This window comes from Ceratotherium simum, chromosome 4, assembly GCF_057802395.1.
Source record: "Ceratotherium simum simum isolate JZ-2026a chromosome 4, ASM5780239v1, whole genome shotgun sequence".
Lineage (NCBI taxonomy): Eukaryota > Metazoa > Chordata > Mammalia > Perissodactyla > Rhinocerotidae > Ceratotherium > Ceratotherium simum.
Window position 1 is genome coordinate 54758061 of NC_141903.1, and position 25821 is coordinate 54783881.

Here is a 25821-nt window from a genome sequence, read left to right on the forward strand (position 1 = left end):
ACTTGAAATGAGGATTTTTAAAAAATGTTAAACTGAAGTACCAGGCTTCACTGTGTCTATTCAAGCATTTAAGCCAAGTCATTCATCACTTCTGGAAGAGAGAAGATGCCATATAGAACAGAGATTGGCAAACTTTTATCTGTAAAGGATCATGGTAAATGTTTAAGCTTTGTGAACCAAATATCATCTCTGTCTCACATTCTTCTTTGGTTTTTGGTTTCTTTGGTCATTGGTTTGTTTTTTTTAACAACACTTTTTAAATGTAAGATCTATTCTTAGCTCGTGGGTCATTCAAAAACAGACTCAATTTAGCCCACAGACTGAATTTGGCTTGCACGTTGTAGTTTGCAAACTAGAAAAAATGGGGCATGGTTGAATTTTATCATAGTGAAAACAATTCCTGAAACTCAGACTTTGTTGAGAAAGAAAAGTATTTTTTCCCTTCTAAATTATAAATATTTCCTTTTATCTATCAAGATTTAGTTTTGGTGAAACTGGATTATTTTTACTAGTAGCTATAACATAGAGGAATGGATTTAAGGGCTATTCCTAAAAGACAAGAAGAGGAAGTAGAAAGACCTTGAAGCTGAGAGAGGTAGAGCCAAAGAAAAAGAAAATAAGAGAAATGCAAGTGGTTGGACATTAGTGCCCTTGCACTTCTCCAAACCCTCAGGTCAAATAACAAGGGTAGAGGTGACAGAAATATCTAGTAAGATTCCAGAAGAGAGGGAGTTTTTTTGTTCTTCTAATGTATAGCCCAAGAAAATTACAGCTCATTAAAGAAGCACCTTATCCCAAAAAGTTTAAATGCAGTAGAGCAACTTTGGCAGATGGCAGTGGTAGACATGGCCTGAGATATCCCTTCTGTTAGGCTTGTAGGAGATGTAGAAGTATCACAATGTCCTGGAAGTAGGAAGCTAAGGTACTGAAAGAACTGGTGGGTGAGAAGAGGCCTGGTGTTTGAGACAAGGGGGCTTCAAAGCTTCATAATAGCGGAATCTGTAAGAGACTATGAACTTCAGATGCAGTTCTGATGCCCTGATAGACAAATTTAGCAGTAGGGTATCCATGGACCAGGCCAGAGTGACTCTCTCCCAGTGAACATCCACAGAACAGTGTGGTGGACATTACTATTTCTCAAGATTCAATCAAGCAATAATGCGATAAAGATGGCCATAAATTTTCTGATACTCCTCCCATCACGAGATAGAAATTATGTCCCCCTCCCCTTGAATCAAGTCAGATTCTGTAATGTCTTTGACCAACATAATGTGGTGGAAATAATGTTGTGCCAGTCTTCATACCCAGACCTTAAAGGGCAGGAAAATTCTTCTTTCTTTCTCCTGGGATGCTTCCTCTGGTACCTCCAAACTCAATGTTTTCAGAAGTCCAAGCCACAGGTGGAGGCTACAGGCAGAAACTCAGGCCAATAGCTCCAGCTAAGCTGCCAGTCAACAGCCTTCATCCAGTAATGGAAGAGAGCCATGTTGAAAGTCTGGCCCAACGGATTCCTTAGAGAAATCTGTAACCTCAGCTGATTTCTGACTGCTCCTATATGGGAAACCTCAAATGATAACCCTCCAACAGAGCCCAGTCAACCTACAGAGCTGTAAGAGACAATACAACAAATAAGGTAATTGAAAGACAGACCAAGAATACTTTATCGCTACATGAAGAAGAGCTGTCCAGGTGAATCACTCATATCAGGAACAGATTTTTTTGTGTGTGAGAAATAGCCTTTAATATGTCAAACCACTTAGATTTCAGGATTAATTTTGACCATGGCTAAACATATGGTTTCTCAAAAGATGTGGGTTTTGGAGCTCAGTGGTTATCAAAGTATGGTCTGCAGACCGCTGGGAGTCTCTGAGATCCTATTTAGTCAATCTGCAAGGTCAAAACTATTTTTATATAACTCTAAATATTATTTGATGTTTGCATCGATGTTGCAAAGGCAATAATGGCCAAAAACTACAGATGCATTAGCATGAGTCAAGACAGTGGCACCAAACTGTGCTAGAAGTCATTATATTCTTCACTGGCATGCACTTTGATTTAACAACTGCCAATTTCACTTAATAATGTCCTTAATGACACAGCAAAAATCGGTAATTTTATAAATCTCCACTCTTGAATATACATCTTTTTATTATTCTGTGTGACAAAAGGGAAGTATGCCTAAAATTCTATATAACAAAGTATGTTGTTTGTCTCAAGGAAAAGTACGTGTGCTTTTTTGAGTTGTGAGCTAAACTAACTTTTTTTCATGGATCACTGTTTTTACTTAAAAGAATAGCTGACAGAGAAACAATGGTTATTCAGACTTGGGTGTCAGGCAGATTCATTTTTGAAAATGAACAAAATAAGCCTGCCATTTTACGAAAAACAACTGATTGTATTTGTTTCCGGTAGTAAAATAAGAGTTTTCAAGGAAAAAATAGAAATTTGGTGTGATAGGCAGAATAACACCCCTTCATCCCATGAAGTCCATGCCCTAAACTCCATAAATATTTTATGTCATGTGACAAAAGGGACTTTGCAAATATAATTAAGATTACCAAAGTTAAGTTGGAGAGATTATCCTGGATTTTCCCAGTGGGACCAATCTAATCACAGAAAGCTTTTAAGCAGGGAGCTATCTCTACCTGGAAGCAGACGAGAGGCAGCATAAGAGGAGGGCAGAGAGATTCAAAGTATGAATATGCAACATGCAGTTGCAGGTTTGAAGATGGAGAGAGCAACATGGCCAGCAATGAAGGTGCCCTTGAGGAGCTGAGAGCCTTTCTGGCTGACAGGTTGTAAGAAACCAAGAACCACAGACTTAAAGCCTCCTGGAAGTGAATTCTGTCAACAACCTGAGTGAGCTGGGAAGCAGATTCTCTCCCAGAGACTCCAGATAAGAGACCAGGCTGGTGAGTACCTTGATTTTACCCTTGCGAGATCCAGAGCAGAAGAATCAGCTGAGTCCAACTGGACTTCTGAACCACACAACTGTGAGAACATAAACTAGTGGTAATTTATTATGGCAACAGCAGAAAAACTAATACATTTGAAAAAATTTTTTTGCTACCTTAAACTTTACAGACATTTCTCATGAGATCAGTGGTAATAATAATATTTTTTGACATTGTATAATGAAATGTGTCAACATATGGAAGATCTGCATAACTCATTCAACCAGTATTTTCCAAGGGATGTTACAAAATCATGCATGAATAGAAGAGCTATTCAAATTGCAAGGTAAACTTGAGTACAAGAAATTCATTGATACGGTTTCAGATTACTCATGTACAACTTACACATAAGAAGCTTTCACTTGTTGAGTTGGGTTTTGTTGTAATATCAAAGAAAAGTATCCAGAATTATGTGAAAAGACTATTAGAATACTTCTTCCTTTTTCAACAAAATATGTATATGAGGCTGGATTTTCTTCAAATATTTCAACTAAAACAAGATATCTCAACAGATTAAATGTAGAAGTATTTATGAGAATCTAATTATCTGCTATTAAACCAGAATTCAGACATTAAAGAGATTTGCAAAATGTATAACATTGCCACTATTAGCACTAATTCTGGGGGAGAAAATATAGTTATTTTTCATAAAGATATGATTTGTGTTAATATGTAATGAGTTTTAATGTTATTTTAAAATTAATGTGCATTTAAAATTTTTATGTTTTGACTTCTAATATGGTAAATATCAATAGATAGCCCACACAAACATATAAACAGTATAACCCACAAAAACAAAAACTTTTTGAGTTTCTTGGTAGTTTTTTTGTTGTTTTTTTGCTGGAAAGCTTTGCTCTGAGTTAACATCTGTTGCCAATCTTACTCTCCCAAAGCCCCAGTACATAGTTATATATTCCAGTTGTGAGTCCGTCTAGTTCTTCTATGTGAGCCACTGCCACAGCATGGCTACTGACAGATGAGTGGTGTGGTTCTGCACCTGGGAACTGAACCTCGCTGCTGAAGTGGAGCGCACTGAACTTTAACTACTGGGCAATCAGGGCTGGCTCTCTTGATAATTTTTGATGTGTAAGGGATCCTGAGATCAAAATGTTTGAGAACCACATGACCTCATTAATCCTCACAAATAAAGACTGTATATGGACCAGAGAGCCCACTTCCTAGTTCTATAGGAGGAGGAGAGCTCTCTCTTTTTCTATCTACACCTGAAGCATCTTGAGAAAGAAGAAAGGGAGGAAAGATACTTTGAGAAGGGGAAGCAGTCTTGGTTTTGAATTTGAGCTTTGAACTGACTGAAAAAGTCAACCTAACAAAGTCTGGCTTACAAAATTGTCCCATTCGCAACAGCATGAATGGACCTTGAGGGTATTATGTTAAGCAAAATAAGCCTGACAGAGAAAGACAAACACTATATGATCTCACTCATATGTGGAAAATAAACTAACACACGGACAAAGAGAATGGTTTAGTGGTTACCAGAGGGGAAAGGGGTTGCTGGATGGGCACAAAGGATGAAGGGGCACGTATATATGGTGACTGACAAATAATAATGTACAAGTGAAATTTCACAATGTTATAAACTATTATGACCTCAATAAAATAATTTTTTAAAAAAAGTCTGTCTTAAACTAGAAGAAACCAAGTTTCCTTTAATTGGCCAGGTTAAATTTACCTACTTTGCATCCTCACCCCTTTTTGTCATCAGCAAAAACAGGAAATCTAGAACACAATAAGGTCAATTTTAAAAAATTGTATTTTACTTCCATTTTATAAATGAGCAAAATTGAGGTTCAGAGAGTGTTAATGTCACTCCTTGCTTAACTGGCTTCCTGCTGCCTTCTGAGAAGTGTATAAATCCCTGGGCAAACACTTCTCAGTGTGGCCAGATTCCTGGCAGTGTCATCTGCCACCAGAATTTTGCACTCTATGTGCTTTAGGTTCTGTTCAAATCTGGTGCTTTTATGCTTCCTAAATACAACAACTTTCTTTCCTCCCAAGTCCTGTGCATTTATTTTCCATCTTTAGAATGTCCTTTTCCTTCTGATACACCTGGGGATCTTATACTAAAAAAAGACAATTCATATGTCACCTCTTGTCTGAAGCCTGCTTTGACTAACTCCCTTAAGACCTCCACCAAGCGTGATTAATTCCTTCATTCTCTGTCACCTATAATATTTCACACTTATTTCTAAATAGTACTATACATTGTTTACTGTTTTTTTTTGTAAAAAATAAAGTAGCATGCTATTTTCCTGATAAATTGTAGAATTCTATTTTTCCACCTTTGACTTTCCATTGTACTTTTATTTCTTCTCTTCTCATCCTATCGTGCTACTGTATACATGTTGGCAGCATAACTTTTAGTCCACCGTGAATGTGTCAGTTGAGATGCAGTTGTGTAGGAAACTGAACACTTACTGTGAAAAAGGGGGAAAAAAGGTCGTTTATTTCTTAATCTTGCCCACTGCACTATGAACCCTTGTAAGACAGGATTCCATCTTTGTGTTCCCAGCTTGGTTCTTGGCACATTTAGATGCAATGCTGAGTAAATACATGGCTGATAAATGCGTAAGTGATAAAATGTTTGAACTGGATAATCGCTCACGCTCACTAAAGTCCTTCCAATTCTTTAACCCTATCTTTTCCTCTCAACCTTTTTTCTCATTTTCTCTCTTAATTATTCTTTTTCTTCCTGATTTTGTTTTCTTTTCCTTTGCCTTTTTTTATATCTAGAATTCTTTCTTTCCTTTTCTCTGATTTTTTTCCGTTTTAAAACAAAAAAATATACAGAGTTCGGACATAAAATGACACTCAGCAGCCTTTGATGTAGACCTTCTTATCTCCCATTTTCCCACCAACGTGTGCTTGAAGATAAAGAGGAAGTTTCACATCACTACTGTAAGTAAAGATGAACCTATTGCCATTGTAGTGAAGGAATATCAATTAAATGAGAAAAATTATTAGTGACCCATTAACGGTTTAAATGATTTGATGCTGATGGTGATGAGAATCATGACAACCATAATCAAACACTGCCACCAACTAGAATGTAATGTTTGCTAAGCCCTCAGGAAACCAGGAATATGGTTATTGCATTTACCAGCTGGGCATAATAAACCCCTTTTAGGTTTTTATACTTGTACGTCATTTTATGAAAAATTTACAGAAGAAGCAAGAGATAGTAAAAATAACTAGAACTGTTAATAATCTAAACATAGCAACACTTTGTATCAAGAGAATTGTGGTGTACAAACATGAAAAAAAGTGAAAGAATACTGTCACATATACTTTTTAGCAAAATGAGATAATCTAGATTCTTGCTGTAAAATATTGCTTGTTTAGGTCCTTCCTGTTTATGACTAAATGATTGGGAATATATTTTTTCTTTATGTTTTTAGAAATACATTGTTTACTCAGAAGTTCTTAAGTTTTGAGAAAATTCATCTGGGATTTCACTTATATGAATAATTTCACTCTCATCATTAGAGTCTAGACTGCTGCTCTCTGGTTTGTCAAACATTTTCCTTTGTTGATTTTCTTCTTTTGGTATTTTGTGTGGAAATTCAAAAATTCTGAATTCTCAATTGTGTTCAATAAAAGAAAAAACAAAATGCAAATATAAGGTCTTCAGTCTTCTTTTATACCTTCTTGAAAGATAGTCTAAAACTCTAGACAATGCAATAAGAAAATTAAGAGGGGGTGGCCCAGTGGCATAGTGGTTGGGTTTGTGCGCTCCACTTTGGCAGCCCAGGGGATTCGGATCCCAGGTGCAGACCTACACACCGCTTATCAAGCCGTGCTGTGGTGGCGTCCCATATTCAGAGTGGAGGAAGATTGACACAGATGTTAGCTCAGGGCCAATCTTCCTTACCAAAAAAAAAAAAAAAAATTAAGAAAAGAAATTATATCATCCTTCTACACTATTCCATCATGTTTTCTATTTTAGTTATTTTAAACATCATTGGTGATAATTGATGAGTAATGAAGATTAATGATAAAATAATCTCTAGGATGATGAATAATAAATTATTTCAAGATAAAAACAATTAAGCACTAAAGTTCCATAATGTAACATAGATATAAAGGGCTCAGTGGATGTATATGGTAATGTCAAGATTGAATATGTTCTATTATATTTTTCAAAATGAGTAAAATTTCTCTCTGACGTTGGGAAAACCTTAAGTAAGAATTAAAGTTATTAAATATTAATTCTTACAAATAAATAGCTAGAATTGCTCCAAAAAGAAACAAAAACTAAATCTGATAGATTCTGATGATATACTGAGAGTTGATATATGCCAGGGCATATCAGCGGCACTCAGAAGATGTTACTCGTCTTTATACTTCCCCTTTTCTATTCTATTCAGAGCAAATAATCAGGAGAGGAAGTTAAGCATGTTGGAAAGAGGAGGGGCAGGCAGGCTACTGGAAGTACATTTTATCACATGGATTGTAGGATTAGAGTGCTTACAAATGCAGTGCTACAGGCCAACTGGAGCCTGGAGGAACTTTAGTAGCAATGTGAGCTCCGCATTGCCTTCATTTTCTCCTCCTGTTCTCAGTGAGCACAGCCACATTAGAGAATCCATACTGGACACTGAGAATCTTGCATATAAGCCTGCTCTACTTCCAAAATCTAAGAGGTTTTCACCATAACCAGAGTATAGACCTAAAATCTAAGCATAGAGCGAAGGTCCATCTCCCTGTGGGCAAACATTGGATCAAGATAGAGTTTTTCTCATTCAAATAACAGTAAAGAATTTTAAAAGAAAAGAACAAAAACAAACTAACCAGCATATAACCTGCAAACTAATATTACAGCACAAGAGATAGGGAATATAATTCTGAATATTCTGAGTATTTCAAAACTGGTTTTCAGTATAACGCATGATGATATGGCCTCTACTAAACAGGAATAAAAAATTAAATTAAATTAAAAGTGATTGTGCAAAATAAAGAAGAATGGCAAGGACACTAAAATTGTAGTATAAATAAAGTCCTTATCACAGTGGGTAAAGAATGGATCTGACATTGCGGAAAATGAATCCAGGATGTGGATGATAAATTTTAAAATAAGAGTAGAAGTCACACAACTAATAAAGGAGATGAAAATGCAAAGGGCAGATAATGGCATCCAACCCAAGATTTTTCTGAAGAAGAACCTCAGAAAAACTACAACAGGTAAAAAAACTCAAATCAATAGTATTACTAAAAGAAAAACCATTATATACCTAGTTCCTAGATAATGACTGGTACATCCTAGTCATTCAATAATTATTTGCTGAATGGATGAATCAAGGAAAGATTAATTGATGATAATTTTAGCTAAATGTTGTCACATGATAGTCTATTGCCAAATAGGGCTGGCAAATATATTTTATTTGGCCTGTACAGTATCACATTAAGAAAAACATTTAAGCCGACGTTTAAAAACTGTGATTTCACACCTTCTCCTGAAAAATTAGACTGTTTGGGCATACTTAGACTCTGTTTCCAAATGGCAACTATTTCTTAAGTTTGAGTAGCAGCTGCGTCTTTAGGTGGGGACTGTGTTTACTCTCAGAACCCACTTCACTGTTTACATTACTTGTCTAGACCCTGTAGTTATTGGAGTTTATGACCCCTGCTTTACAACAAAGAAAAAGAATCAGTGAGAGAATGTTGAAATGGCTCATAACAATGCGAGTATATGTGAAGAGAGGTCAATGGGTCTAGACACATTCTGGGCAAACAATTAATTACACAGATCAAGAAGAATTTTTTGCAAGCATCATTGCTAAAAATATGGTTTACCTACCAAATAAGATAAGTCAGAATGAATTCAGAGTTTTACTCTTTAACAACAAATATGAGACAATAATGGAGAAATAACTACCAAGTTTCAGGAGAAATTTTTACAATTTGTAAAGTTTATACTCCAATTGTTTTTCTGAATGCAACATTTTGTAGGGGAAACAAGGCCTTAAAACCACATTACCAACATGTTATTGAAAAATAAATACATATGCATACATTTTACAGTCAGGTAGAGCTTAAGAACAGTGAACATTTTATTTAACAGGATGGTAGTGAGCTCTGAAACCATTTAAACATAGAATTGCCTAAATAATTATTGCATATATGACCATGGCAATAAATAGTAATCTCAAAATAGTTTCAAAATAGAAAATAATAACACAAACACATATCTCAAACTCCAAAGCCCATACTAACAAAGGTTAAAAAATCCACATGTCATCAAAGGTCAGTGAAACATGCTGAGTTATTGGGTTTTATATAAAAAGAAGAGATTCATCAGATACCAATTAGTTAATGTCTTTGATACTCAGCTAAATTCAGGTTAAACGATGCTTTTGAAAAACTTAAAGTTGAATAGTGTATACAAAATAGTAAGAAAACAAAACATCACTTAACAGTATAACAGTGATGATCTTGCCTGAACCAAAATGAGAACAGAATATTCACCAAAAGAGAAACATAACTATCTATAACCACAAATCATCCTACTGCAATAGTCATGACAACCAGGTACCATTTATTGAGTTCTATATATGTTGTTGGATGTTGCAAATCAGGTGCCTACTTTGTACTAATTTGTCCTCTTCTGTTGGCTAACCCATTTAATTCACAACATAGTCACACTGAGGTAGATATTATTATTCTCATGATTAAAATGAAGAAACACAATTTGGGTAATTTGAAGCAATCCACCCATCTAGTACTGGATCACATGAGAATTCAATCCCCAGAAACATCAGGCTGCTCTTCTTACTAAGCGACAATCTCTAGTTCACTAGGGATGACTCAATAGGCAAACTCAGATTGCCTGCAGGCACCAACAAATCGAGGACTCCACCCAAACTGAGAGGTAAATGTTTTTGCGTGACATTTCAAAAAGAGCTTTAAAATTGCTTTTGTAAGAAAAATTGGAATTTTGTTAGTTTTTTTACACTTATTTTACAGTCTAGTATTTTTAATTTTAAAAACATTTCAATAAGTTTGTTTTAGGAGTAAATATAATCATTTCAGTGCTTAGGGTGCGGAAAAAATGTTTATCTAGACCAGTGTTTTCCCAAAGTGTGGTCAGCAAACCATTTGTATTCTAACCCCTGGTAGTGGTGGTGGTGGTCGTCATGGTGGGGGTGATTAAAAATACAGGTGTGCCTCGGACCTCTTGAATTGAGATTTCTAGCAGCAAAACCTAGAAAACTAGGGGTTTAACATGCTCCCCAAGTGACTCTACTGCATGCTAGAATGTGAAAAGTACTATTTAGATAAAATCTAAATGAAACTAGGCTCCTCCTGGCTGGGCAACACTTATTCCAGCTTTTCTGTTACCCTTTCTGGTAGGCAGATTCTAACTAGCTCCCAACTGATCTTGCCTCCTGGTATTCACTCCCTTGTGTATTGTCCTCCCTTTCAGTGTCAGCTGGACCTAGTGACTAGCTTCTACTAAATAGAATGTGACAAAGTGATGGACGTCACTTCTGAAATTAGGTTACAAAGAGACTATAGCTCAAGTCTTGGGTGTGCTCTTTCTCTCTTTCCCGTAGATCTCTCACCCTGCGGGAAGCCAGCTGCCATGTTGTGAGGCAGACCCTGGCAGAGGCCTGGGAGCGTGAGCTTGGAATCAGATCTTTCAGCCCCAGGGGAGCCTGGAGACGATGTAGCCGCTGTAGTCACCTCATTGTGAGGACCTTGAGTCAGAGGCACCCAGCTGCACTGTGCAGCTGACCCACAGAAACTGTCAGATAAGAAATACATGTTGTTTCAAGCTGCTAAGTTTTTGGGTAATTTGCTACACAGTATATAACTAATGCTCCTTTAAGGCATAAGACAAAGGTTGTTCACTAGCACTCTTACGATCATTCTTATGATCCCAGCCATTTTTATATTCCTCTCCTTACACTGTTATTTCCCCTAATTTCTTCTCTTACGTTCTCTTCAGGGTCCCCATGATCTAATTTCCTCCCCACCTAGTGATCTTTAACTCAAATCTCTATTTACAATCAGGCCAGCTCCTAGCTTGAGTCAGCCTGGACAGTAACCCTGGTCCCACAACTTTGAGATCCAGGTAGACTGGTACTGGTTACTGCTCTTTACCTCATGTCTGAGCACCATTAAAATTCAACACCAAATGTCTCCATTTAACCATATCCCAGAGGATTTTTGAAAGATGGTAACGTGGTAGTCGCCTTTCCAGAGGTTGAGTTGCTCAGGCCAGGTGAGTTTACAGGATTGGAAATTATTTGAGGTTTATTCACATAGAGATGATAGTTAAATCCAAAAGAAAAGATGAACCTTCTAAATGTAAGAATGCAGAGCCTAAAAAAAGTTTGATGTAGTAAGTGTGGTTGGTGGGGGGAGGCACAAAAGTTTTTGTAAAGGTAGTCTTTTTGTCACCTAACCATTCTGTAACATTTGCTAACAACATCTAATTTGTAACAAAAATGCAATGTGAACTTGATTTTAAAAAGCATTATTACCACTAACCTATCTACTTTTCTAGGATATTAAAGAATTCTTTTGGGTAGCCAAGCTCCTGAAGTAATTGCCTAAGAGTAAATCTGATGATATGACAATAAGATGATGTAGAGGGCATGGTGCTATCCTCTAAATTTTCTTTAAACCTGCTGAGCTGTGAAGACTGGATCTCCGTTGCGGTTTGAACCTCTGCTGGGAGTACATGATTAACAGTGTTGTGGAACAATGCTGACAAAGACTCTGGCCGAGAACCTCCCTGTAGTATATGGTAGCTAGACGATGACTTTGCCTGCCGATGCCAAATCAACTGATATGGTCTGTCAAAACTACTAGTCAAGCTGTTTATTTGCCATTGGGGAGAGAAAATGACCTGAAGATTGCCTGGATTTTGCAATTTACAGCTGCCTCTCTTGGCACCATGAAGACAGACTTACTGCTGGAGCTCTGTATTTCAACCTTTTATTCCCTAAGCTAATTGTTTGTGTTAGCAGTGTAGTGATTAAAAACAAGAGCTTCGAGGTCAGAGTGAGTACCTGGGTCAGAGTTCTGGCCCTATTACCTACTAGTTCTGTGTCCTTGTCCAGAGTATTTGAATTCTCAGCCTCAGTTTCCTCATCTGTAAATGGATATCCTAATAGTACCTAACTCCCACGGAGGACAAAGTAGTGAAGATAAAAGTGGAAAACCCTTAAAATATTGGCTGGCACCTAGAACTTAATAAATTTTAGCTATTAATAGTTTTGCTATAATTAATATTATTAACAGATCTTAATTCTATAAGATTACTCATAGGCGACAGTGAAAAATCCTTTTTCTAAGCAATCATGTTTTAATTTCACGTATCTTTACTTTCAGAGTTAGGACATTGAGCCCTTTTAAAAGACTATAGCTCTGATCAAAGTTGAAGGCTCTAATTTTAAAAATTTTAAATATTTTCTTAAAGGCAAAAGTAAATATAATTAATTAGAAATGTACTGTTATAATTACAAATGTACTGTTAGTACTTAACTCTAAGATTGGGAGTCTTAAACTATGTTTCTCCGTATGGTGTTTAATTTAAAATGTAACAACTTTACATTTGTCGGTAGTAAATACTTCTCTATTTACTAAAAATCAACAAAATTGGATTCTCCTTTAGGTCTGAAAAGAGGTTGTCCCAACTGTAACGTTTTTAATATAATTTTTCTTCAAATCAATTGTTCTTAGTACTTTACTCATTATTAATAAAAAAAAGTCTTATATATCTTCTATACATGTGCACATATAAGGAATCCTGTGTTCATAATGTGAGTGCACACCCCAAGCTTAAGTGTTCTTCTGCTGAAGAATAGATAGAAGTAGCCAGATGTTCATTTTTCTGCCAGTATGATCAGCATTTAACTGGGAATCCTAACTTCATGTCTTCATTTTTCTTTTCCTTTTCTTCTCAAACAAAATTATAATTCAACCACCTTGCTACATGAGGGTCAATGTAGTCATAATGCCCTTTTGTTGTTATGATGTACAACCCTAAATATAGACAAGGAAATGCAGATTGGCAAGCATGTCTGGAGCCTTAGAGGCCTTGGCCAGGTCATTTGTCACAGGGTCTGGTAGATTAAATGCTATTTAGGAATCTTTATTTGGTGGCATTTACCCTAATTTTGGCATGAGGTCTTTGTTTATTTATTGCATCAAGAATTTCTTTAAAACTATATTGTACTTTGAGAAGAACATCCCATCACAGTTTATCTTCCTTGCAAATTAATGTGTCAGAATCATTATCACACTGACTGAAACTCCTAACCTTTTCTTAAAATAGAATTTTAATTTTAAAACTTCACTTTCATTTGCACGTGTAATGACAGCATTCAGAACAGCCCTAGAATTTAGAAAAGTCCCCAAACCAAAGGATGTTTGATACTTCTACCAATTACCACAGCTCTAGAAAGTCATTTACCCAGGAGGGAAATTAAATAAACAATAGGTTAGTGTCCCAGATAACAGTTCATTTCAGAGCTATGTGACATTGCTGTGGATTTCAAGTCTACTGTAAAATATTAGGCTACTATATGTTTTATACTCAAAGAAGCTCTGTTATTCCTAAGAAGATATACTGCATTGTTTTTTGAAAAAAAATATGTTATTGAGGTCACATCAGTTTATAACAATGTGTAAATTTCTGTTGTACATTATTATATTTCAGCTTCTGTATAGACTGCATTGTGTTCACCACTGATAGTCTAGTTTCCATCCGTCACAATACATATGTGTCCCTTTACCCCTTTTTGCCCTCCCCTTGCCCCCTTCCCCTCTGGTAACCACCAATCTCTTCTCCTTATCTATGTGTTTGTTTGTTCATTCATCTTCCACATGTGAGTGAAATCATACAGTATTTGTCTTTCTCTGTCTGACTGATTTTGCTTAGCATAATACCCTCCAGGTCCATTCATGTAGTCGCAAATGGCATGATTTTGTCTTTTTGTATGGCTGAATAATATTCTATATTATATATACACACCACATCTTCTTTATCCCTTCATCCATTGATGGGCACTTGGGTTGCTTCCAAGTCTTGGCTATCGTGAATAATACTGCAGCGAACATAGGCAAGCATATATCTTTTTGAATTAGTGTTTTCATTTTTTGGGGGTAAATACCCAGAAGTAGAATAGCTGAATCATATGGTATTTCTATTCTTAAGTTTTTGGAGAAATCTCCATACTGTTTTCCATAAGGGCTGCACCAGTTTGCATTCCCACCAGCAGTGTGTGAGGGTTTCCTTTTCTCTACATCCTCTCCAACACTTGTTATTCCTTGTCTTTTTAATAATAGTCATTAGGACGAGTGTGAGGTGATATCTCATTGTAGTTTTGATTTGCTTTTCCCTAATAATTAGCTTTGGAAAAATGTGTATTCATATTCTTTGACCATTTTTTGATCATATTGTTTGTTTGTTTGTTTGTTGTTGAGTTGTATCAGTTCTTTCTATATTTTGGGAATTAACTCCTTGTCAGATATATGATTTATAAATATTTTTCTCCTAGTTGGTGGATTGTTTTTTCCTTTTATTGATGGTTTCCTTTTCCATGCAGAAGCTTTTTAGTTTGATGTAGTCCCATTTGTTTATTTTTTCTTTTGTTTCCCTTGCCTGAGGAGACATTGTATTCAAAAAGATACTGCTAAGACTGATGTCAAAGAGCATACTGCTTATGTTTTCTTCCAGGAGTTTTATGGTGTCAGGTCTTACATTCATTAATCCATTGCATACATTAAGTCTTTAATCCACTTTGAGTTAATTTTTTTGTATGGTGTAAGATAATGGCCTACTTTCATTCTTTTGCATGTGGCTGCCCAGTTTTCCCAACACCATTTATTGAAGGGACTTTCCCTTCTCCATTGTATGTTCTGGGTTCTTTTATCAAAGATTAGCTGTCTGTAGATGTGTCGATTTATTTCTGGGCTCTCAATTCTGTTCTGTTGATCTGTGTGTCTGTTTTTCTGCCACTATGTTTTGACCACACTGTTTTGATCACTATAGTTTTGTAGTATATTTTGAATTCAGGAAGTGTGATACCTACAGCTTTGTTCTTTTTTCTAAGGATTGCTTTGACTATTCAGGGTCTTTTGTTGTTCCATTAAATTTTAGGATCCTTTGTTCTATTTCCATGAAAAATGTCATAGGGATTGTGATTCGGATTGCATTGAATCTGTAGATGGCTTTAGGTTTCCTTTCCAATTTGGATCCCTTTTATTTCTTTTTCTTCCCTAATCGCTCTAGGTAAAACTTCCAATATTATCTTGAATAAGAGTGGGCATCCTTGTCTTGTTCCTGTTCTTAGAGGAATAGCTTTCAGGTTTTCATCATTGAGTATGATGTTGGCTGTGGGTTTGTCACATATGGCCTTTATTATGTTGAGGTACTTTCCTTCTATACCCATTTTATTGAGAGTTTTTATCATAAATGGATGTTGGATCTTGCAAATGCTTTCTCTGTGTCTCTTGAGACAACCATGTGATTTTTATTCTTCATTTTGTTAATGTGGTGTATCACATTGATTGATTTGCGCATGTTGAACCATCCCTGCCTTCCTGGAATAAATCCCACTTGACCGTGGTGTACGATCCTTTTTAATGTATTATTGTATTTGATTTGCCAATATTTTGTTGAGGATTTTTGCATCTATGTTTATCAGTGATATTGACCTGTAACTTTCCTTTTTTGTGTTGTCCTTGTCTCATTTTGGTATCAGGGTAATGTTGGCCTCATAAAATGGGTTAGGAAGTGTCCAATCCACTTCAGTTTTTTGGAAGAGTTTGAGAAGGATAGGTATTAAATCTTCTTTGAATGTTTGGTAGAATTCACCAGAGAAGCTATCTGGTCCTGGATTTTTGTTTTTGGGAGATTTTTGATTACTGTTTCAATCTCTTTACTTGTGATTGGTCTATTCAGATTCTCTATTTCTTCTTGATTCAGTTTTGGGAGGTTGTATGATTCTTAGATTCATTTCTTCTAGGTTATCCAATTTGTTGACATATAGCTTTTTAGAGTTTTCTCTTATACTTCTTTGTAATTCTGTGGTATCCACAGTAATTTCTCATCTTCCATTTCTTATTTTATTTATTTGAGCCTTCTATCTTTTTTTTTAGTGAGTCTGGCTTAGTGACTCAGTAAGTCACTCTCACTTAGTGAGTCTTGTCAATTTTGTTTATCTTTTCAAAGAATGATCTCTTAATTTCATCAATCCTTTCTATTGTTTTTTTATATCTGCTCTGATTTTTATTATTTCCTTCCTTTTGCTGACTTTGGTCTTTGTTTGTGCTTCTTTTTCTAGTTCTTTTAGGTATAGTGTTAGATTGTTTATTTTATATTTTTCTTATTTCTTAAGATAGGCTTGTATTGCTATAAACTTCCCTCTTAGTACTGCTTTTGCTGCATCCCATAAGTTTTGGTATGTTGTGTTTACATTTTCATTTGTCTCTAGGTATTTTTTGATTTCTTCATTGATCCAATAGTTGTTCAATAGTGTGTTGTTTAGAGTACACATGTTTGGGACATTTCTAGCTTTCTTCTTGTAGTTGATTTCAAGTTTCATATCATTGTGGTCTGAAAAGATGCTTTATATGATTCCAATCTTCCTAAATTTATTGAGGCTTGTTTTGTTTCCAAAAATATGGTCTATCTTTGAGAGTGTTCCATGTGCACTTGAGAAGAATGTGTATTCTGCTGTTTTTGGATGGAATGTTCTGTGTTTATCTGTTAAGTTCAGCTGGTCTAGCATTTCATTTAAGGCCACCGTTTCCTTGTTGACTTTCTGTCTGGATGATTCATCCATTGACATAAGTGGCGTGTTTAAGTCGCCTATTATTATTGTGTTGCTGTCAATTTCTCCATTTAGGTCTGTTAATAGTTGCTTTATATATTTTGGTGCTCCTATGTTAGGTGCTTATATATTAATAAGTTTTATGTTCTTGATGGAATGTCCCTTTTATCATTAAATAATGTCCATCTTTGTCACTTGTTAGCTTTTCTGTCTTGAAGTCTGTTTTTTCTGGTGTAAGTATGACCACACCCATTTTCTTTTGCTTGCTATTTGCTGGGAGTATCATTTTCCATCCCTCCACTCTGAGCCGGTGTTTGTCTTTAGAGCTGAGATGTGTCTCCTGGAGGCACCATATTGTTGGGTCTTGTTTTTTAATCCATCCATCCATCCACTCTGTGTCTTTTGATTGGTGAATTCTATCCATTTACCTTTAGAGTGATTATTGATATTTTGGGCTTAATACTTCCATTTTATCTTTTGTTTTCTGGTTGTTCTATATTTCTATTTTTTCTTTTTCCTTGTGTTTATGTCTGCCTTCAATTTTGTGGTTTTCTGTGATGCGTTTCTCAGTTTCCTCCTTTTGTATATTTTGTGGCTCTGCTCTGATTTTTCGTTTTGTGGTTATCATGATATTTGTATAAAAGATCTCATAGAGGAGATAGTCCTTTTTCTGCTGATAGCATCTTATCTCCATTAGCCTATGCAGGTTCCATCTTTTTCCTCATCCCCTTCTGTGTTTTTGTTGTCACAAATTATTCTTTTTTGTGTTGTTAGTTTGTGACCAAATTGAAGTGATTATAGTTACTTTTTATGCTTTCTTTCACTTAAGCCTTTATGTTATAAGTGTTTACTAATCTGTTCTGATATAAAGATGCAATTTCCTGATTCTGACTATTTATCGCCTTGCTCAAAGCTTTGTAAACCTTTGGTTGTTGTTTTAGGTCAGAGGACTCCTTTCCACATTCTTTGCAAGGTAGGTCTAGTGACAGTGAACTTCCTCAGCTTTTGTTTGTCTGGGAAAGCTCTTATTTCTCCATCATATCTGAAGGATAATTTTGCTGGATACAGTATTCTTGGCTGATAGTTTTTGTCTTTCAATATTTTAAATATATCATTCCACTGTTTCCTAGCCTGTAGAATTTCTGCTGAGAAATCTGCTGAAAGCTTGATGGGGGTTCCTCTTAAGTTATTTTCTTTCTCTGGCCCTTAATATTCTGTGTCATTGACTTTTGACAGTTTTAATATTATATGCCCTGGAGAAGGTCTTTTTACATTGAGATAATTAGGAGTTCTATTAGTTTCATTTGCTTGTATATCTGTTCCTTCCCCAGATTTGGGACATTCTCAGCTATTATTTCTTTGAATAAGCTCTCTGCTTCTTTTTCCCTGTCTTCCCCTTCTGGGATACCTATTATCCTAATGTTGCTCTTCTTAACTGAGTTGGATATTTGTCAAAGAATTTCTTCATTTTTAAAAAAATCTTAGTTCTCTCCTCTTCCACCTGAATCATTACTAGATTTCTATCTTCAAGCTCACTCATTCTCTCTTCTGTTTAGTCTGCTCTAATTTTAATGCTTTCTACTTTATATTTCATCTCAGTAATTGTGTTCTTCACCTCCGGAATTTCTGTTTGGGTTTTTTTTTAGAGTTTCAATCTCTTTGGTGAAGTACTCCTTCTGTTCATTAATTTTATTCCTGAGCTCGTTGAACTGTCTTTCTGAGTTTTCTTGTCACTCATTGAGTTCCTTCATGACAGCTATTTTGCATTCTCCATCAGTTATATTGCAGTCTTCTGTGACTTCAAGTTTGGTTTCCGATGAGCTGTCATTTTCTTTCTTTTCTGCCATATTACTGTAGTTCTTCATGATACTTCATGAGTTGATCCTCTGCCAGTGTGTTGGTGGTAGTAAAAACCTTTCTTATTTGGGTAAGGCTTTGGTTACTTTGGTTCTGAGCTACTTCTGGCTGTATTTAAGAGCCTGAGCTTTCCACTCTCCACTGCCTCTGCCAGAGGTGTCATCAGTGTCCTCTTTGTGCTGCTTGTGCCTCTGAGGTTGCTGGTGCCTTGCTGCTTATGATGTTGCTGCTGTCGCGGGTGTCATCACCAGGCTGCAAGCACTTCTGCTGCTTCTAAGGTCTCCTGTGTCTTGTGTTCCCCCATTGACTCTTTGTGGGCTCTCCACAGGCTTGGATGCTGCTGCCCCATGCACCACCTGCACTGCTGCTCCCCGATTGTCTGGGGGTGCTGGCAGTATCACTGCCAGGGCCACTGGGTTCATGGGTGTTGCTGTCACTGTTGGGGGCTGGGGGACTTGGGGACTTTTATGCAGCCCCCACTGCCGGTAGAGCTTATTTCAGGGATGCTGCCACTGGGGGCTGGGTCAATGTTCTGTTGTGTTTCCTGAAGCCTCAGGTCCCAGGTTCCACCTGCCACCACTGGGGGGGCAGGGGGTCAGCAGAGAGTGAGTGTCATTGCTGCTCACCTGAGCAGCCTCTACTTGCTGATGCGAGCCAGTGTGTTTTGAAAATTCAGGTCAGGGTGCCTCAGCTCAGCCAGGAAAATCTGTGCTTTAGATACTGTCCCCACTGTTGGAAAGACCAGGCCACTGCTGCAGAGGCAGGAGGGACTGGGTCACAGGTTCCGCTCTGTGTCCCAAATCCTCAGGATGTGTTCACCACTGTTGGGAGGTCAGAGGCCAAGCTGCAAGTGCCATGTCTTTCCCTGCAGCCTCTGGTCATAGGCGTGTGTGCCAGTGTGAGGATCTTCATTTTGGATCACTGCTGCTGTGGTGGGGAGGAAGCTGTTCCGCTAATTCCACTGCCTCCTGGAAGTCCAGTCCACCTGGATGCTCTTAGGTGTTCTGTTGTGCTGTGTAGGGAGTCCTTTTTTGGTCAATGGATGTCCATTGGTTGTAACTTGGGAGAGACAAAGGGAATAACTCATTCCACCATGATGGTGACCTATTGTATTCTGAGAAGTTGATTCACTAATTAACTCACTCACTCAACAATTATTTATTAAATTTGTTGAATTTATTGTATTATTTTGGATTCTGTAGTTACAAAAGTGAACAAACAAGGTATCTTTCCTTATGGAATTTACTTTTTAACGGGAGGAGACAAACAAACAAATCAACACATTATGTGTCAGATGGTGAAAAATGCTATAAAAAGAAAACAAAGGTGCAAGACATAGGAATGCAGAGAAGGCAGGATGTGATGATGTAATTAATGTAGTTAGGTAAGATCTCTCTGCAAAGGCAGTGTTGGAGTATAGAAGGAAATGAGGGGGCTAACCATGTTTAGGATATACCAGTAGACAGGAGCATGATTGGCATCTTTGAGGAAAAGTAATAAGGCTAATGTGGCTGAAGCAAAATGAACAAGGGGGAAAGTAGTAGGGGATGAATGTGTTAGGGATGAATGAGTTGCCATATTGAACCCTGGAGGATATTGTAAAGACTCTGGCTTCCATGTAGATTGAGCTGGCGAACACTGTGGAGTCTTGAGCAGAGGAGGGAGATGAGTTATCTTATGTTTTAAAAGGATTGCTCTGGTTGCTATGTGAGAATAGATTGAACAAAATAGGGCATGAAAAGAAACAGAAGTGTCAATTAATAGTCCAAGTAAGATGAGAACTGAACATTGGCCATTGGATTTAGCAGTGTGAAGACCATATAATGACCTTGATACATAAACGAACACTGAGAGGGACTTTGGCATGCTGGGTATTTATTAAGCATCAACATTTGTGGAGGGAGAAGAAGAAAGCAGGCTAGAGTAGAGGAAGAATTAGAACTGTGATGCAGGCTCAGAAAAGCCTTGGACAATCCTGTGGAGCACTATGAACATAAATGGAGTGTCAAGAGTGTTCTGCATTGAGCTTAAATATCTGAGTATTTACACCTGGCACAATCAGCCACTGTATATACGCCTGCTGAGAGGGGCATGTGCTTGGGTAAGACAGGTCTCTGCAACTAAGGCAAATCCTGAAGTGGCTGGGAGCTGGAGTCTATTCATGCAATGATTCAGTACCAAGGGAAAATACGAACAAAAGAGAGAGGGAGATTGCTGGAACAATGTTCTTTTGAAGGTGAAAGAAAAGGGCATCTAGCTGATTTTGGATAAAGTAGTATTAACTAGTGCTTATCAAAGTGTATGCATCTAATTAAAAGTCAACTTCTTTCTTTTTCCAATTAGCTATCTTCAATGACAGTAAGTTTATGCTTATTAGAGGAACAGACATGAAAGAAAATCTTATGATTTTTTTTCTATTCAATTAAAAAAGTCCTCTCTTTAGTAGGTGAATCAAGAAATGTTTTCTTTCATAGATCTCTCATTGAATTATTGACTTGAGCAACATATGAAAATGCCATGCTGCCATTATACTTAAAATTTGCTTAAACAGAAGTAGATCACATTGAAAAATGTTAATTTTTCTATTTTGTGAAATTTGGCTCCAAAAGTTTCTTGAAATTTGTGGTAGTACCATCACACTTTCCTTCCACAATAGGGCCTGAAATGCACCTTATAGGAGTGGAGGTGAGGTGATACAGAAATCTAGAGTAGAGTAGTAGGGTAAGGGTCAGTGACTTCTATTTGGATGACATGCACTTTCCCTGCCAAATCAGCTGCTTTTCAGCTAGACACATGAACACACTAAACTGAATAGAAACAAAGTATATAACACAAGCCCCTTAAATTCAAAACCTATGTATGGGAACTTTGCCATATCTTATTTCATTTCTTAAAGCCTAAAAATGAGCTATTAACAAAACCTCCTGACTTTCTAGCGGATGTTGTTTTAAAATTTACATTGGAAATGAGTTAAATTGCCAGTACTGTGCAGGCAATTAACAATACTAGGAAACTTGTTTGTTGGAGTGACATTCACTCTGTTTAAGTGGGGTGAAGTCAGGTAGGAGCAGTTTTAGGTAGAGATAATGTAGACTTTTAAACTTTTGAGAGGTTAATGAGAAAGGACATAGAAATTTCTCCTCTGGAGGGCACTGAATAATACAGTTAGCAGACAATGAGAACAGCAATTCATGACCTCTGAATGTTTCTTCCAACCTTAGGATTCTCTTCAACTCTGTCCCAGAAGCACCGTTTGCTGATGGCTGAACCACTTTATCTGAGTACGTCTCATTTCTCTTCTTGATAAATTCGTGAATGCTCTTCTAACACATCTGGTGGAATGGTTGTAAGGAAACCTACCCCTAAAAGTTATTTTCACCTGCAGTTTTGATTCTAGACAGTTCTATCACCTGACATTAAAATATCCCTATGCTTTTGCAAGCCTCTTTCTCAAAAAGTGAAAGAGAAGGATACAAATGTGTTAAGAGCTCATCATTATTACTTATCAAGATCATGACGAGGAAGAAAGGAGTCATAAAAGTCAAGCACTTTCAAAGAAACAAAGTATAGTTCATGTTGGATTCCACTATGTTCCCCTTTTAGTTTTAATCTAAACTTATTTTCACTATTCTCTAAACCCATCAACCACTCCAGTTATGTTATTTCATTGCCAGGAATGCTTTTCTTGCTATAACTTATGCAAATCCTATTCACTCTTCAAATCACTCTTTCTCATTACATATTCGTTGGCTCCTTCGTTTCTCATTGATCTTTCTTTACTCACAAATCCAATAGGATTTATAGTTTGTAGAAGACTCTTCTAGATTTAATTACACAAGGTCAAGTATGGCTCATCAGTGTTTCTATTGTCTTATTCTATCATCAAAACCTAGCATGGTGTTCTGCAACTAAGACCCTCAATAAATGCCCTCCTAATACATTGAGTCAGTCATGAGTTTTCTAAAGGAATGCTCCATGCATCTTTAAAGACCAGACCACAGTCCAGGTCTGGTTTAAATATAGAGCTTTTAAATCACCATGTAACCTTTTAGACCTTTAATCAATTATATTTCTAAGGATTAACTGCAGTTTGCATTTTTCAAAGAGCTTTGGCCTAGATAATTTAAATCAATTATCCTGAAAGTGAAATTGGCAGCCACTGTTTATTTATCTGTGAAGTCAGTGAAAAGGAATTTTTCAAAAAAATCTCTCACAAAGGAATACAATTTCTTCTTTAACTTAATCTTAAAAGAGTTCAGAAATAAAATGTAGCAAAAATAATTATCTACTTGTTTAAGAAATATTCTTTGATGCTGCAGAGTTATAAACAGTAAGCAAAGCCATTCATTTAGAACAAAAATCTTAGACAGTACTAACAAATGATTATGTGAACACATGGACAAATCACCTCTAAAAGAGAGTTTTGGGCATAATAGTTGACCTTAAAAACATACTATGACAAATGTTGAAATCCACAAATGAGGAGACATACCAACTTCAGGATAGTAGTTCCCTGAGGGGAAGGGAGGAGGGAAATGAGACTGTGGAAGGTTATAAAGGGTAATCCAACTATATCTGCATGATTTATTTAAAAAGTACAGATCTGTAGCAAATGTAGCAAAAGGATAACCTTCTTTAATTTGGGGTTAACTACCATAAATGGACACTGTTATATTATTCCTTGTATTCTTTGTACATTATTCTGTCTGTTTGAAGTTTTTGTTAAGTAAAAGAGTTACTGGCGTGTTACTTCTCTTTAAATTTCCTGCTTTCAAAGATAACAGCCATATTTCATTATTGATTGATACTTTGAAAATAGTCAATTAAAACTGCATAATATATAAAAAAGAGCAGGCAATGAAAATTTAAAAAAACCTGCCTAATATATATTAAGCACTTAATATATACTTAGTTCCACAATAATAACATAGACCAGTAACCTATAAACTCCTATTCTCAAGAAGCTTATGGGATAGAAAGAGATTAAGTGAATTACATAAATAAAAATGGCTCAATATATATTAAGAATGCTAAGATCTGGAGTAATTTTGAAGGTAGAGTTGGGGTGAAGTGGGAATTCTGGAAAGGATACAAGCTTAGAAAAAGCAAATAGGCAGGAAACAGTATATGTTTGGGAAATAGTGAATCATACAATTTAGTTAAAACACTGGTCACAGGTGTAGAAGCAGGTAGAAATTAAGCTAGTATGGTTGCTTGGGGGCATTAAACATACATTCTTCTCTATACACTAGTAGAATTAAAAACTGGATTCTAACTTCCAAGTCACAATAGGAAATGAAAGAAAATGAAACATTGCCTTCTAACATTTTTGCTATATATCATCGTTCTCAACCAAGGATAAGTATCATACTCATTTTGGATTTTTTTTTTTTTTCAAGAGAGATGAAGCAAAGATGAGTTTGGGGATTAATGAAAGTTACAAGTCAATCAGAAAATATTATAGCTTCCAGCCTCTATGCATTAAATAAATTGGCAATATAACACTTAAGGAAAGACTGTTAAACATGTAAGTGGAAATTAACAGGAATCTCATTAATAGTGAATTTTAATATATTCCTTTCAGTTCTTGCCAGGAAGGATATGTAGAAAGTAGTATTATAAGCTTTCTAAATAGATAAAAATGAATGTATGTACCTTATAAACATAGATTATGCCTCTGTTCAAACATTCACCTAATATAGATAAAATTGGAATAAAAATTAGTCAACACGTTATCCATATCAGTCTAATAGAGGATACTGGCTGCTCTAGCCCAGCTGTCTAACAGAATATTCCACAATGGTGAAATGTTCTGTATTTGTGCCGTACAAGACTATAGCTACTAGACCCATGTGGTTATTGAGTACTTCAAATGTGCCTAGTGTGACTGAGGAACTAAACTTTAAATTTTATTTATTTTAATCAACTTAAATTTAAACAGTCACATTCAAGGTAGTGGCTTATGTATTGGATAACCCACCTCTAGCATTTTGTATGTTTGTGTTTCCAAATGGTTGAATTGTTAAATTTTCTCCAACTATCGTTAATTTCAGGTTTTGCTAAAAGGTGGATTCAGAAGTGGTGTGTATTATTTCTGACTTTTTAAGTAATAAATGCTTTATTTGTAGCCTAAAGTAAGTTCCGGTTTTGTAAATGTTCTTTGGGTGTATATAGCTCACTGCATATAAGGTTTTGTGATGTCAGCCAACAATAGCTCAATTGCTGAAAACAGAGTACCTGTAATTTCAAAGACCTTGCAGATTAATACTGTTGTGTTAAAAAGGATTTATGGCTAGAGTCTAGACAGACACTGTGCATTCAAAAATGTTTTATTATAAATAGTTTTGGTAGGTCACCAAAAAATAATCAAATGGTGCCTAGCTGACAAAACAAGTGATAACTGAGATAGAGGTCTTTTTACTAAAATGTTAGTCTAATAGACAGCAACATGACTTAAAACTTCTTAGTTTTCTGAGAGCTAGTGAAAAATGATTTAAGGTTTTAAATATATTCTTTATTCATTTACTAAATATATCTTATGGATGTTAATGCATTTTCATATTACCTGACTAAACAGAAAAGCACTACACCGTCTCAAATGCCCTGATGACTGAAACTTGAAATTGCCCCATAGCTGCACTGTTTAGTTCTGATTAGTTTCAGAAAGCAGCAAGCAATTTATTACGACAGTAATTTAAAGGAACTCTCTCAAGATTAGTATCTTAGACTGAACATTTAACATATTCCTCCTTGTAGCGCTTTTGGAATCGTGTGTCCTCTTTCCAAATAAATGAAAACATGAATTTAAGCTATCAAGAAAACAAATGAACCAAATCATGCCAGCGACCCATACATAAAGTTACTATCATAACAAATGAATTTACATCATTGAGGAAAAACATGTACATTCAAATGTGGTCAGGAAAACAGAACATTGCTACAAACAACATGAGAAAACTATGGTGGGGATAATATTTCAGAAACATCAAAAGCAATTTGAAAAATTAATTTCCTTAAGATTAAAAATAATTGTATAAGATTAAGTAATTCAGCTACAGAGCATTTGAACTGCAAAAGCACCGTGGCTAGAAGTATTTTCTAGAAGTGTGGACCAAGCATAAATTTTAACTCTTCAATATGTCTTCTGAGGATAAGAAATAGGGAACCACCTAGTGTTACCTTCATACTCATCACAGAGGTATTAC